This window comes from Callorhinus ursinus, unplaced genomic scaffold (assembly GCF_003265705.2).
Source record: "Callorhinus ursinus isolate GAN/ISIS: 27379988/994484 unplaced genomic scaffold, GSC_fseal_2.0 scaffold56, whole genome shotgun sequence".
Classification (NCBI taxonomy): Eukaryota; Metazoa; Chordata; class Mammalia; order Carnivora; family Otariidae; genus Callorhinus; species Callorhinus ursinus.
Window position 1 is genome coordinate 8129389 of NW_027397118.1, and position 13325 is coordinate 8142713.

The window sequence follows — 13325 nt, forward strand, 5'->3', positions numbered from 1 at the left end:
AACTTCTTCAAAAGTCAAATACAAAAGAAAGTCTATACTAAAGGAAATACATAATGTACCCAGCCCAAGGTTCTGTCTACAACAATGGTACATAAAAACAGTTAAGAGATGAATTTGGAAATTATCTTAATAAACCATTAAAAAAGAAACAAACATTGTGCCTAGAATACAGTAAATGTTCAATTCTTTCCATTTTAACCTACTTTCCCAATGCAAGTGATTAAATCATTGCACTTACTTGAAATTCACAAATATGTTAATTTACTATCCACTAGTTATTTGATTTTCTGGCAACAGCAAGCAACTTAGAAACTCAAAAATATTCCTAATGTGATTTACATTTTATTGGCAAATGGAATATATGATGTTCTAAGAATTAAAAATATTTTACTGGCACAACACACTCTCAGAAAATTAAGTTAGTCTATGATTAGCTAATGAATAAATTAATATTAGGGGACTATTACCAATAGAATATACACCAATTGGATTCTTGCAAGGTGTTACCTCAAGATTCATTTAAAAGGGCTAAAAGCAACATTTCTTGGGATATAGCTAGTAGTAATGTGATTTGTTAAATAAATCAAGCTTACTAGAAAAAACGATGGGTTTGGACTAAGTGATTTATAACCCACCATGGAATCCAAAAAATGAGGTTGTAATGGATGTTCATGAATTGTTCAGTAGGGTAAAAATTCATAAAATGAAGCACAATGGATGAATAGTTGCTTCTATAATAACTCAGTAACTGGAAGATCCAAAATGACTTAAAAAGATGAAGTAACATAAATAACAAAAATTATATTGAAAAATATGAAAACTAAAAGCTTCTCAAACTAAGTGGTGTTATGATGGTTACTTAGCTGATATTTTAATGATAGCTTTCTTTATTGGAAAAGCCAAGAGAATAGAACATAAACTATAAAAAAAAAACCTTGAAAAAAATCACATTTAAATTTTTTGCTTCTATGGTCTTCTTTAAATAGCAAATAAAAGATTTAACAAAGTTAAAAAAGGAAATAATGCTGTTAAATGTAAAGTTCTTTTTAGGAGTCAATGTTTCAAAAACTTATCTTTCCATTTGGGCATATATCTACATTACTAAGTTATTAAATACTAAAGTATTCCTTTATGCTTCCCAATAACCAAAACAATTCAAGATTGGGTTTGAGATTAAAGAGTTTTGGCTTAAAGAGTTCAAAGGTAGCCCTGAGGAGTAGGAATATCCTTATATAAATGAAGAGGGGGAAACATTAAGATTAAAATACCTAATTTAAACTTGGAGAGGTTGAGAAGACTACTTGCAGGGGGGCAAAGCAAGATGGCAGAGGAGTAGGAGACCTGAATTTCATCTGGTCCCAGGAATCCAGCTGGATAGGGATCAAACCATTCTGAACACCTACAAACACAACAGGAGATCAAAGAAAAGAATAGCAACAACTCTCTGAACAGAAAAGTGACCCCTTTCTGGAAGATAGGACGTGTGAAGAAATGAATCCGAGGCAATATTCAGGAGGATAGACGGCGGGGAAGGGGGCCTCCGTTGGCCGCTTCTGGCAAGTGATAGAGCAGAGAGCACAAAATCGGAACTTTTAGATCTTGGCTCCGCTGAGGGATGTCACTACAGTGGCTAAGCGGGGGGTGGAATCCTCGCAGGACAGTGTGCTATCAGGACCCTCAGGGTCACAAAAAGGCTGGGGGTACCTAAATGCGGCAGAGCTTCTGGATATCGGAGCAGGTAAGACGGCTGCAGGGACGGAGCCAGGCATGGGCTCTCAGCTCGGGGTTGCCATAAACTGTGATCCGCAGCACAGTCGGGCCACTGCTCCTCCAGCAGGGACCCAACAAGCGGCAGATCCAGGGAGACTCCCCTTCCTCCCCCAGAAGGAGCAGCGTGGGAGCGCACCACAGGGATCTGCTGGGTTTGGAGACTCCACACGGGGTCGGGTACCAAAGATAGAAACGCTCGGTCACAGGCCGGGTGAGCATGGAATGCGGCCACAGACCGGAGAGACGGGAATGACTGACTGCTTTTCTCTGGGGGTGCACTGAGGAGCGGGACCCTGAGTTCTCGGCTCCTCGGGGACGGAGATTGAGAGGCTGCCCTTTTCACTATCCTCCTCCAAAGCTGTATGGAAAGCTTGCAAACAACAAAAGCTCCCGAGAGCAAACCCAAGCAGATTACTGAGTCTGGCCCGGCGAGGGCAGGGCAATTCCGCCTCCAGCAAAAACATTTGGGAACCACGGTAACAGGCTCCTCCCACAGAAGATCAGCAAGAACATCCAGTCAAGACCAAGTTTACCGATCAATGAGAACGGGAGAACTCCAGCGCTACAGGAATACTGCACATAGAATTCATGGCTTTTTGCCAATAATTCTTTAGTCTTTCAAAGTTAATTTTTTTAACATTATTGTTTTTTAATTTTTCTTTTTCCCTTTTTCAACCAACATCTTATCAATCCCCTTTTAAAAAAAAAATCTTTATTTTTCATTTTTAGAGTCATTTTCTATTCTTTCAGAGCAGTTACCCTTATTTTTGGCATATATATAAGTTGTTCTCTCTTTAAAATTTTGAGATGCAATTTTTTCTAACAGATCAAAATATACCCTAAAACTATACTGTATGGCTTTGTTCTCCTCTCCTGCCTGATCACATTCTCTCCCCTTTTGTTTCCTTTTTTTCTTTAAATCCTCTTCTTTCTTTTTTAAAACAAGTTCTTATCAAATCCTTTTATAACATTTTTTATAATTTTCATCTTTACAGTCATCTTCCATCCCTTCATCATATCAACCCTTAATTTTGTACATATATAAATCTTTCTTTCTTTAAAATTTGAGAAGCACTTTCTACTAACAGACCAAAATACACCCAAAATCTACTGTGTGGCACTGATCTATGCACCAGCCTGATCATATTTCATCATATTATTTTTTTGTTTTATTCTGTTTTCTTTTTATCTTTTTCTTTTTTTTTTATTGTATTTCTTTTTTCTTTCATTCTCTTTCTATTCCCCTGGTTTCAAATCCTTTCTGATTTGTTTAGAGTATATTTTCATTGTTACCCTGTTAACATTTTGTTCTCTCCTTCATCTATTCTCCTCTGGACAAAATGACCAGATGAAAAAAATCACCTCAACAAAAAGAACAAGATGTAGTACTGACTGCCAGGGACCTACTCAATACAGACATTAGTACGATGTCAGACTAGAGTTCAGAATAATGATTTTAAAGATACTAGCTAGACTTGAAAAAAGCATGGAAGTTTAATTAGAGAAACCATTTCTGGAGAAATAAAAGAACTAAAATCTAACCAAGTCGAAATCAAAAAGGCTATTAATGAGGTGCAAACAAAAGGGGACACTAACTGCTAGGATAAATGAGGAACAAGAGAGAATCAGTGATATAGAAGACCAAATGATGGAAAATAAAGAAGATGAGAAAAAGGGAGATAAACAACTATGGGATCACGAGGGCAGAATTTGAGAGATAAGCGATACCATAAGACAAAACAACATTACAATAATTGGGATCCCAGAAGAAGAAGAAAGAGAGAGAGGAGCAGAAGGTATATTGGAGCAAATTATAGCAGAGAGCTTCCCTAATTTGGGGAAGGAAACAGGCATCCAAATCCAGGAGGCACAGAGAACCCCTCTCAAAATCAATAAAAATAGGTCAACACCCCGATATCTAATAGTAAAACCTGCGGGTCTCAGAGACAAAGAGAAAATCCTGAAAGCAGCTCGGAAGAAGAGATATGTAACCTACAATGGTAGAAACATTAGACTGCCAACAGACTTATCCACAGAGACCTGGCAGGTCAGAAAGGACTGGCATGATATATTGAGAGCACTAAATGAGAAAAATATGCAGCCAAGAAGCCTATATCCATCTAGGCTGTCATTGAAAATAGAGAGATCAAAATCTTCCAGGACAAACAAAAACTAAAGGAATTGGCAAACCCGAAACCAGCCCTACAAGAAATATAGAAAGGGGTCCTCTAAGCAAAGAAAGAGTCTAAAAGCAGCATGGAACAGAAAGGAACAAAAACAATATACAGTAACAGTCACCTTACAGGCAATACAATGGCGCTAAATTCATATCTTTAAATAGTTACCCTGAATGTAAATGGGCTAAATGCCCCAATCAAAAGACACAGGCTATCAGATTGGATTAAAAAAACAAGACCCATCGATATGCTGTCTGCAAGAGACTCATTTTAGAACCAAAGACACCCCCAGATTGAAAGTGAGGGGTGGAAAACCATTTACCATGCTAATGGACACCAAAAGAAAGCTGGGGTGGCAATCCTTATATCAGACAAATTAGATTTTAAAACAAAGACTGTAATAAGAGATGAGGAAGGACACTATATCCTACTTAAAGGGTCTATCCAACAAGAAGATCTAACAATTGTAAATATCTATGCCGCTAACATAGGAGCAGCCAATTATATAAGGCAATTAATAACAAAAGCAAAGAAACACATTGATAACAATACAATAATAGTGGGGGCCTTTAACTCCCCCTCACTGAAATGGACAGATCATCTAAGCAAAAGATCAACAAAGAAATAAATTCCTTAAACAACACACTTGACCAAATACACTTCACAGACATATTCAAAATATTCCATCACAAAGCAACGGGACACACATTCTTCTCTAGTGCCCATGGAATATTCTACAGAATAGATCACATCCTAGGTCACAAAACAGGTCTCAACCGGTACCAAAAGACTGGGATCATTCCCTGCATATTCTCAGACCACAATGCTTTGAAACTAGAACTCAATCACAAGAGGAAAGTCAGAAAGAACTCAAATACATGGAGGTTAAAGAGCATCCTACGAAAGAATGAATGGAACAACCAAGAAATTAAAGAAGAAATAAAAAAATATCATGGAAAAAAATGAAAATGAAAACACAACTATTCAAAATTTTTGGGATGCAGCAAAGGCAGTCCTGAAAGGAAAATATATAGCAATACAAGCCTTTGTCAAGAAACAAGAAAGGTCTCAAATACACAACGTAACCCTACACCTAAAGGAGCTAGAGAAAGAACACAAATAAAACCTAAACCCAGCAGGAGAGGAGAAATAATAAAGATCAGAGGAGAAATCAATGAAATAGAAACCAAAATAACAGTAGAACAGATCAACAAAACTAGGAGCTGGTTCTTTGAAAGAATTAACAAGATTGATAAACCCCTGGCCAGACTGATCAAAAAGAAAAGAGAAATGACCCAAATCAACAAAATCATGAATGAAAGAGGAGAGATCACAACCAACACCAAAGAAATACAAACTATTATAAGAACATAGTATAAGCAACTCTATGCCAGCAAATAGATAACCTGGAAGAAATGGATGCATTCCTAGAGATGTATCAACTACCAAAACTGAACCAGGAAGACATAGAAAACCTGAAAAGACCTATAACCACTAAGGAAATTGAAGCAGTCATCAAAAATCTCCGAACAAACAAAAGTCCAGGGCCAGATGGCTTCCTGGGGAAATTCTAACAAACATTTAAAGAAGAATGAATACTTATTCTCCTGATACTCTTCCAAAAAATAGAAATGGAAGGAAAACTTCCAAACTCGTTTTATGAGGCCACCATTCCCTTGATCCCAAAACCAGACAAAGACCCCATCAAAAAGGAGAATTACAGACCAATATCCTTGAGGAACATGGATACAAAAATTCTCACCAAAATACTAGCCAATAGGATCCAACAGCAGATTAAAAGGATTATTCACCACAACCAAGTGGGATTTATCCCTAGGCTGCAAGGTTGCAAATTATAGCAGATACAATACATTAACAAAAGAAAGAACAAGAATCATATGATCCTCTCAATAGATGCAGAGAAAGCATTTGACAAAGTACAGCAGCCTTTCTTGATCAAAACTCTTCAGAGTATAAGGATAGAGGGTACATACCTACATATCATAAAAGCCATCTATGAAAAACCTACAGCGCATATCATTCTCAATGCGGAAAAACTGAGAGCTTTCTCCCTAAGGTCAGGAACGCGGCAGGGATGTCCACTATCACCACTGCTATTCAACATAGTATTAGAAGTCCTAGCCACAGCAATCAGACAACAAAAAGAAATCAAAGGCATCCAAATCGGCCAAGAAGAAGTTAAACTCTCAGTCTTTCCAGATGATATGGTACTTTATGTGGAAAACCCAAAAGACTCAACCCCAAAACTCCTAGAACTCATACAGGAATTCAGTCAAGTGACAGGATATAAAATCAATGCACAGAAATCAGTGGCATTCCTATACACCAACAACAAGACAGGGGAGAGAGAAATTAAGGAGTTGATCCCATTTACAATTGCACCCAAAACCGTAAGATACCTAGGAATAAATCTAACCAAAGAGACAAAGGATCTGTACTCAGAAAACTATAAAATATCCATGAAAGAAATTGAGGAAGACACAACAAAATGGAAAAACGTTCCACGCTCATTGAGTGGAAGAACAAACATTGTGAAGATGTCAATGTTACCTAGAGCAATCTACAGATTCAATGCAATCCTCATCAAAATACCATCCACTTTCTTCAAAGAAATGGAACAAATAATCCTAAAATTTGTATGGCATTAGAAAAGACCCCGAATAGCCAGAGGAATGTTGAAAAAGAAAAGCAAAGCCGGCGGCATCACAATTCCAGACTTCCAGCTCTATTACAAAGCTGTCGTCATCAAAACAGTATGGTACTGGCACAAAAACAGACACGTAGATCAATGGAACAGAATAGAGAGCCCAGAAATGGACCCTCAACTCTATGGTCAACTAATCTTCGACAAAGCAGGAAAGAATGTCCAATGGAAACAAGACAGTCTGTTCACCAAATGGTGTTGAGAAAATAGGACAGCCACATGCAGAAGAGTGAAACTGGACCATTTCCTTACACCACACACAAAAATAGACTCCAAATGGTTGAAAGACCTAAATGTGAGACAGGAATCCGTCAACATCCTAAAGGAGAGCACAGGCAGCATCCTCTTCGACCTCAGCCGCAGCAACTTCTTCCTAGAAACATCGCCAAAGGCAAGGGAAGCAAGGGCAAAAAGGAACTACTGGGACTTCATCAAGATAAAAAGCTTTTGCACAGCAAAAGAAACAGTCCACAAAACCAAAAGACAGCTGACAGAATGGGAGAAGATATTTGCAAATGATGTATCAGATAAAGGACTAGTATCCAAAATCTATAAAGAACTTATCAAACTCAACACCCAAAGAACAAATAACCCAATCAAGAAATGGACAGAAGATATGAACAGACATTTTTCCAAAGAAGACATCCAAATGGCCAACAGACACATGAAAAAGTGCTCAACATCATCAGCATCGGGGAAATCCAAATCAAAACCTCAATGAGATACCACCTCACACCAGTCAGAATGGCTCAAATTAACAAGTCAGGAAATGACAGATGTTGGCGGGGATGTGGAGAAAGGGGAACTCTCCTACACTGTTGGTGGGAATGCAAGCTGGTGCAACCACTCTGGAAAACAGTATGGAGGTTCCTCAAAAAGTTCAAAATAGAGCTACCATACAATCCAGCCATTGCACTACTGGGTATTTGCCACAAAGATACAAATGTAGGGATCTGAAGGGGTACGTGCACCCCAATGTTTATAGCAGCAATGTCCACAATAACCAAACTATGGAAAGAGCCAAGATGTCCATGGACAGATGAATAGATAAAGAAGATGTGGTGTATATATATATACTATGGAATATTATGCAGCCATCAAAAGGAATGAGATCTTGCCATTTTCAATGATGTGGATGGAACTGGAGAGTGTTATACTGAGTGAAATAAGCCAATCATAGAGACATGTATCATATGACCTCACTGATATGAGGAATTCTTAATCTCAGGAAACAAAGTGAGGGTTGCTGGAGTGGGGGTGGGGTGGGAGGGATGGGGTGGCTGGGTGATAGACATTGGGGAGGGTATGTGCTTTGGTGAGCGCTGTGAATTGTGCAAGACTGTTGAATCACAGATCTGTACCTCTGAAACAAATAATGCAATATATGTTAAGAAAAAAAAAAGAAGAAGATAGCAGGAGCGGAAGAATGAAGAGGGGTAAGCCTGATGGGGAGACGAACCATGAGAGACGATGGACTCTGAAAAACAAACTGAGGGTTCTAGAGGGGAGGTGGGTACGGGGATGGGTTAGCCTGGTGATGGGTATTAAGGAGGGCACATTCTGCATGGAGTACTGGGTGTTATGCACAAACAATGAATCATGAAACACTAAATCAGAAACTAATGATGTAATATATGGTGATTAACATAAAAGTAAAAAATTTAACGAAAAAAATAAATAAATAAAAAGCAAAAAAAAATAAAAAGACTACTTGGATATTTAACTTTGGGCGTTAAGAATTAGTACTACAATAGATAGGTACCAAAATTATATATTGAGGAAAATGCAATTTAATCAAATAAGAGGCTTTTTAAATGTATAGGAACTTGCTAAAAGAGACTGAACAGGAGAAAAGAGAATTACATAGTTCGAGATACCTTAGCAGAAACTGAAAGGAACATGTTGCTTGAGGAATATAGGGTCAATAAAAAACCAGGGGACCTGGTAATGGTTACTTAGGAAACATTTTAAAAGAGAATCATTGTAGGCTTAGAGCAATAGACTCCTTTACTAAAGCCTTGAAAAAGGTGAGGTTGCTGCTAGAATGGGGTTCAGATATGAAAGTAATGAGATCACTTTTTACAAAAAACTTCTGGGGTTTATCTAAGAAATACTAAATAATTAAAGAATTTGGACTAAAAGAGATACAGTAAACCTGGGGCTGAAAAGGGCAGATCGGCAAGGGACTGACTAAAACATTAAGCTGAATCAAACTTTAATGATTACTTAAAGATATCCTTAAAACTTACCAAAATTTCACCAAGATTATACACCCTGCTGTTATTTCAAAGATAAGGAAACTTTTTAAAACTTTAAAGTACAAAATGATATAGTTGAAACAACTTTCCATTTGGAGGCCAACCCCCTGGAATCCAGTTCTAGCTCTACTACCCAGTGATTTGTAATATTTAAGGTGTGTGTTGCGGGGAGAATCACAAAACCTTCTAAACTTTAACTTTCTCCTGTATAAAAGGCAGTAACATGTTCCCCGTGTGGCCTAAATAAAAACTATTCTGTAACTGTACAGAGCCACAGATTACAATTACTAAAGTACAGCTGAGCTTGGATGCTGAAGAGGGAGCCTCTGACCTCAAATACTACATGCATGCATATTGGGGGCCCGGAGGCAGAAGTCTTCTTTGATCAAGGTGCAGCTTAGAAGGGATGTGTGCAGTGTGGCAAGGAAAGGAAAAAACATTTATCAAGCCAGTCACTCTGGCCAAGGCTTTAGTGAGCACCAAGGAACCAGTCAGATTGTGCTCTTTTTCTGACTCCTGCTAAAGAGACTGCTGCACAGAGATAAAGAGAGGCAAAGTAAGTTAGAAGACAAAAGGCAGTATGAATACTTACAGGAGGAATTACTGTATACTATTTCAGGATGTCTGAAATTATGGGAACAGTTTAAGGATATAACAAGGATACTGTAGTAGTAAAGATCACATCCAACTAGGAACAGATAGTTCTGGGATAGAAAAAGAGTCCCTGATTAGTAGCAGCTCTACATTCTACCACCCATGTGTAAGTGCAGGCTACCAGCCTCCTACCACCATTGCCATCACCGAGCTAATGAGTGCCATGAGGCTCAGTTCTCCCGCAGTTTCAAAACAAACCCTTTTGGCACCAGATGTGACACATCCAAAATATGCTTGTGGAGATATGAGTTCAGAAATGTTTGGGGGGAAATGCTTAAAGTTCTTTTGGGGAATTGTAAAGTGATACACCATAGAAAATTAGGAGATCAATGTTAAATGTGTAAACCCACCATCCAAATCTAAATGGCAAACTTCATTTCCCATCCATTTGAATAAAACTGACCTGCCACAAATTAAGATTGATTTTGCATGCAAAAGATAGCAAGGAACATCACATAATGATCTTCTGAGTCTTGAAATAAAATCCTTAATGATTCAGTTTAAAAGGTTGGCACCTTGGTTACATGAAAACATGTTAGAGCCTCTGTGTTTTTTCACTGGAAACATTCCAATATCCTCACTTTCTAGGGTTAAAGGTAACATTTACCCAAGGTTCCTCCTGAGTTTACTACAGTTTTTGTAAACAAAAAAAACTCTACTCCAAATATTTTATACTGAAAATGTCAGTGGGTTCACACTGGAATATACTAAATGGTTATTAAAAAGCAGAGAAGTGGGTTGATAAATCATAAATACTGAAAAGGTACATTTTTAAAAATCACCTTTTCTAATTAGATCCACTTTCTTATAATTTGACTGATAATCTGGAGTGTTAAGAACTTAATTTGAATGATAGTTGAAATATAACTTCCTATTTATTTTCCTATTTTTAGTATTTGCCAGAATTTAATGCCTGAATTGAACTTTCCCACAAATCATTTCTCTACTCCACTGACTTCTTCCCTGATTGCTATTCTGCTCTATATTTCAAAATGCCTCATATATATCATAAAACTTATAGAAAAATGTGTATAAATTAGTTTCCTAACGTTAATAGAAAAATCCTCTTTGTTTCAATATTTGTTATTAACATACTCTGAAATGTATAAGTACACTTGCATTCTAGTGCTTACTTCTAATCAGGTATTCAAATGATCTGTATATATTAACTTCATTATTACAACAACTTTATAAAGTAGAAACTAATATTGTCTTCATTTTGTAGATGAGGAAACTGAGGCATGGGGATATTATACAGCTAGTGATCTGGAGCTAGATTTTAGTTTACTAAGTATCTTATATCAGCTTAATTTTTTGTGTATGATTAGTCCTTCTATTCAAAAAAAGTATATCCTCTTAACCAGTGTTTCCTAAACTGTTTCTGTAGTTCATTTAAGTCCCAATGATCTAAACTGACCTATAGTTGATAATCTTTAAATCTTGAATCCTTTAGTGTGAAATGGGTAAGACTAATTAATTGAACTATACTTTTTTTTTAATTCAAGTATAATTAACATATTGTGTTATATTAGTTTCGGGTGTACAATACACTGACTCAACAATTCTATATATTACTCAGTGCTCATCAAGACATGTATATTCTTGGGGCACTGGGGTGGCTCAGTCAGTTAAGAGTCTTGACTCTTGATTTCCGCTCAGGTAGTGACATCAGAGTCGTGAGATCAAGCCGCACTGGGCTCCATGCTGAGCATGAAGTCTCCTTAATATTCTCTCTCTCCCTCTCCCTCCTCCCCTCCCCACTTCCTCTCTAAAAAAAAAAAAAAAAAAGCAAGAAAGAGAGAAAGAAAAAGAAAAAGAAAGAAGAAAGAAAAAAAGAAAGAAAGAAAAAGAAAGAAAGAAAGAAAGGGAAAGAAAAGAAAAGAAAGAAAAAAGAAAGGTAGATCCCTATACTCTTGGGACACATGGTGGGCTCAGTCAGTATAGCATGCGACTCCTAAACTCAGCGGCATAAGTTCAGGCCCTATATTAGGTGTGGAGCCTACTTAAAAAAAAAAATAAATAAAAGATATGTGAATTCTTAATCCCCTTTATTTGACCCATCCCCTAACCACCTCTCCTCTAGCAACTCCTAGTTTCTTCTCTGTATTTAAGAGTTTTGTTTTTTTGGTCTCTTTTTATCTTTGTTTTGTTTTGTAAATTCCACATACGAGTGATATCATATGGTATTTGTCTTTCTCTGATTGACTTATTTCACTTAGCATTATACCTTCTAGGTCCATCCATGTTGTTGCAGATGGCAGGATCTCATTCTTTTTTATGGCTGAGTAATATTCCATCATATATATATATATATATATATATATATATATATATATATATCTCACATCTTCATTCATTCATTCATCAATCAATGGGACACTTGGGTTGCTTCCATATCTTGGCTGTTGTACATAATCCAGCAGTAAACATAGGAGTGTACATATCTTTTCAAATTAGTGTTTTTGTTTTCTTTGGGTAAATACCCAATAGCGGAATTACTGGATCATATGGTAATTCTATTTTTAATTTTTTGAGGAACCTGTATACTATTCTCTACAGTGGCTGCACCAATTTGCATTCCCACCAACAGCATACAAGGGTTCCTTTTTCTCCACATCCTCAATGACCCTTATTTCTTGTGTTTACTATACCATTCTGACAGGTGCAGAATGATACCCCATTGTGCTTTTAGTTTGCATTTCCCTGATGATTAGTGATGTTGACTATCTTTTCATGTGTCTGTTGGCCTGTGTAGGTTTTCTTTGGAAAAATGTCCATTCTGGTCCTCTGCCCATTTTTAAATCAAATTCTTTGTTTATTTGATGTTGAACTGTATAAATTATTTATATACTTTGGATATTAACCCCTCATCAGATATGCCACTTGAAATATCTTCTCCCATTCAGTAGGTTGCCTTTTTGTTGATGGTTTCCTTCACTGTGAAAAAGCTTTTTATTTTGGTGTAGTTCCAATAATTTAATTTTGGTTTTGGTTCCCTTACCCGAAGAGAAAAATATTTCTGTGACTAATGTCAAAATAATTACTAAGTTTTCTTCTAGGAATTTCATGGTTTCAGGACTCACATTCAGGTCTTTAATCCATTTTGAGTTTATTTTTGTGTACAGTATAAGAAACTGGTCCAGTTTCATTCTTTTGCACATAGCTGTCCAGTTTTCCCAATACCATTTGTTGAAGAAACTATCTTTTCTCCATTGTATATTCTTGCCTCCTTTGTTGCAGGTTAATTGACCATATAAGTGTGAGTTTATTTCTCATTTCTCTATTCTGTTCCATTGATCTATGTCTATTTTGTGCCAGTACTATACTGTTTTGATTACTATAGCTTTGTAATATATCTTGAAATATGCAATTGTGATACCACTGGCTTTGTTCAACTTTCTCAAGATTGCTTTGGCTATTGGGGTCTTTTATGGTTCCATACAAATATTAGGATTAATGTTCTAGTTCTGTGAAAAATGTCATTGGAATTTTGACAGGAATTGCATTAAATCTGTAGAATGCTTTGGGTAGTATGAACAGTATAACAATACTGGTTCTTCCAATCCATGAGCATGGAATATCTTTCCATTTGTTTGGGCCATTTTCAGTTTCTTTCATCAGTGTTTTATAGTTTTTGGAATATAGGTCTTTACTTCCTTGGTTAAGTTTATTCCTAGGTATTTTATTTTTGGTACAATTGAGCTAAACTTTTCAGTTAAAATATAACCTCCCAACATAAAA

At 36.8% G+C, this 13325-nt stretch overlaps 1 protein-coding gene across 3 annotated transcripts in view; it reads right to left on the reverse strand.

Moving 5' to 3' along the window:
- Positions 1 to 13325, reverse strand: part of PHKB (phosphorylase kinase regulatory subunit beta) — a 303729-nt gene that overhangs the window by 151660 nt on the left and 138744 nt on the right. The gene's annotated exons all lie outside the window — the stretch shown is intronic.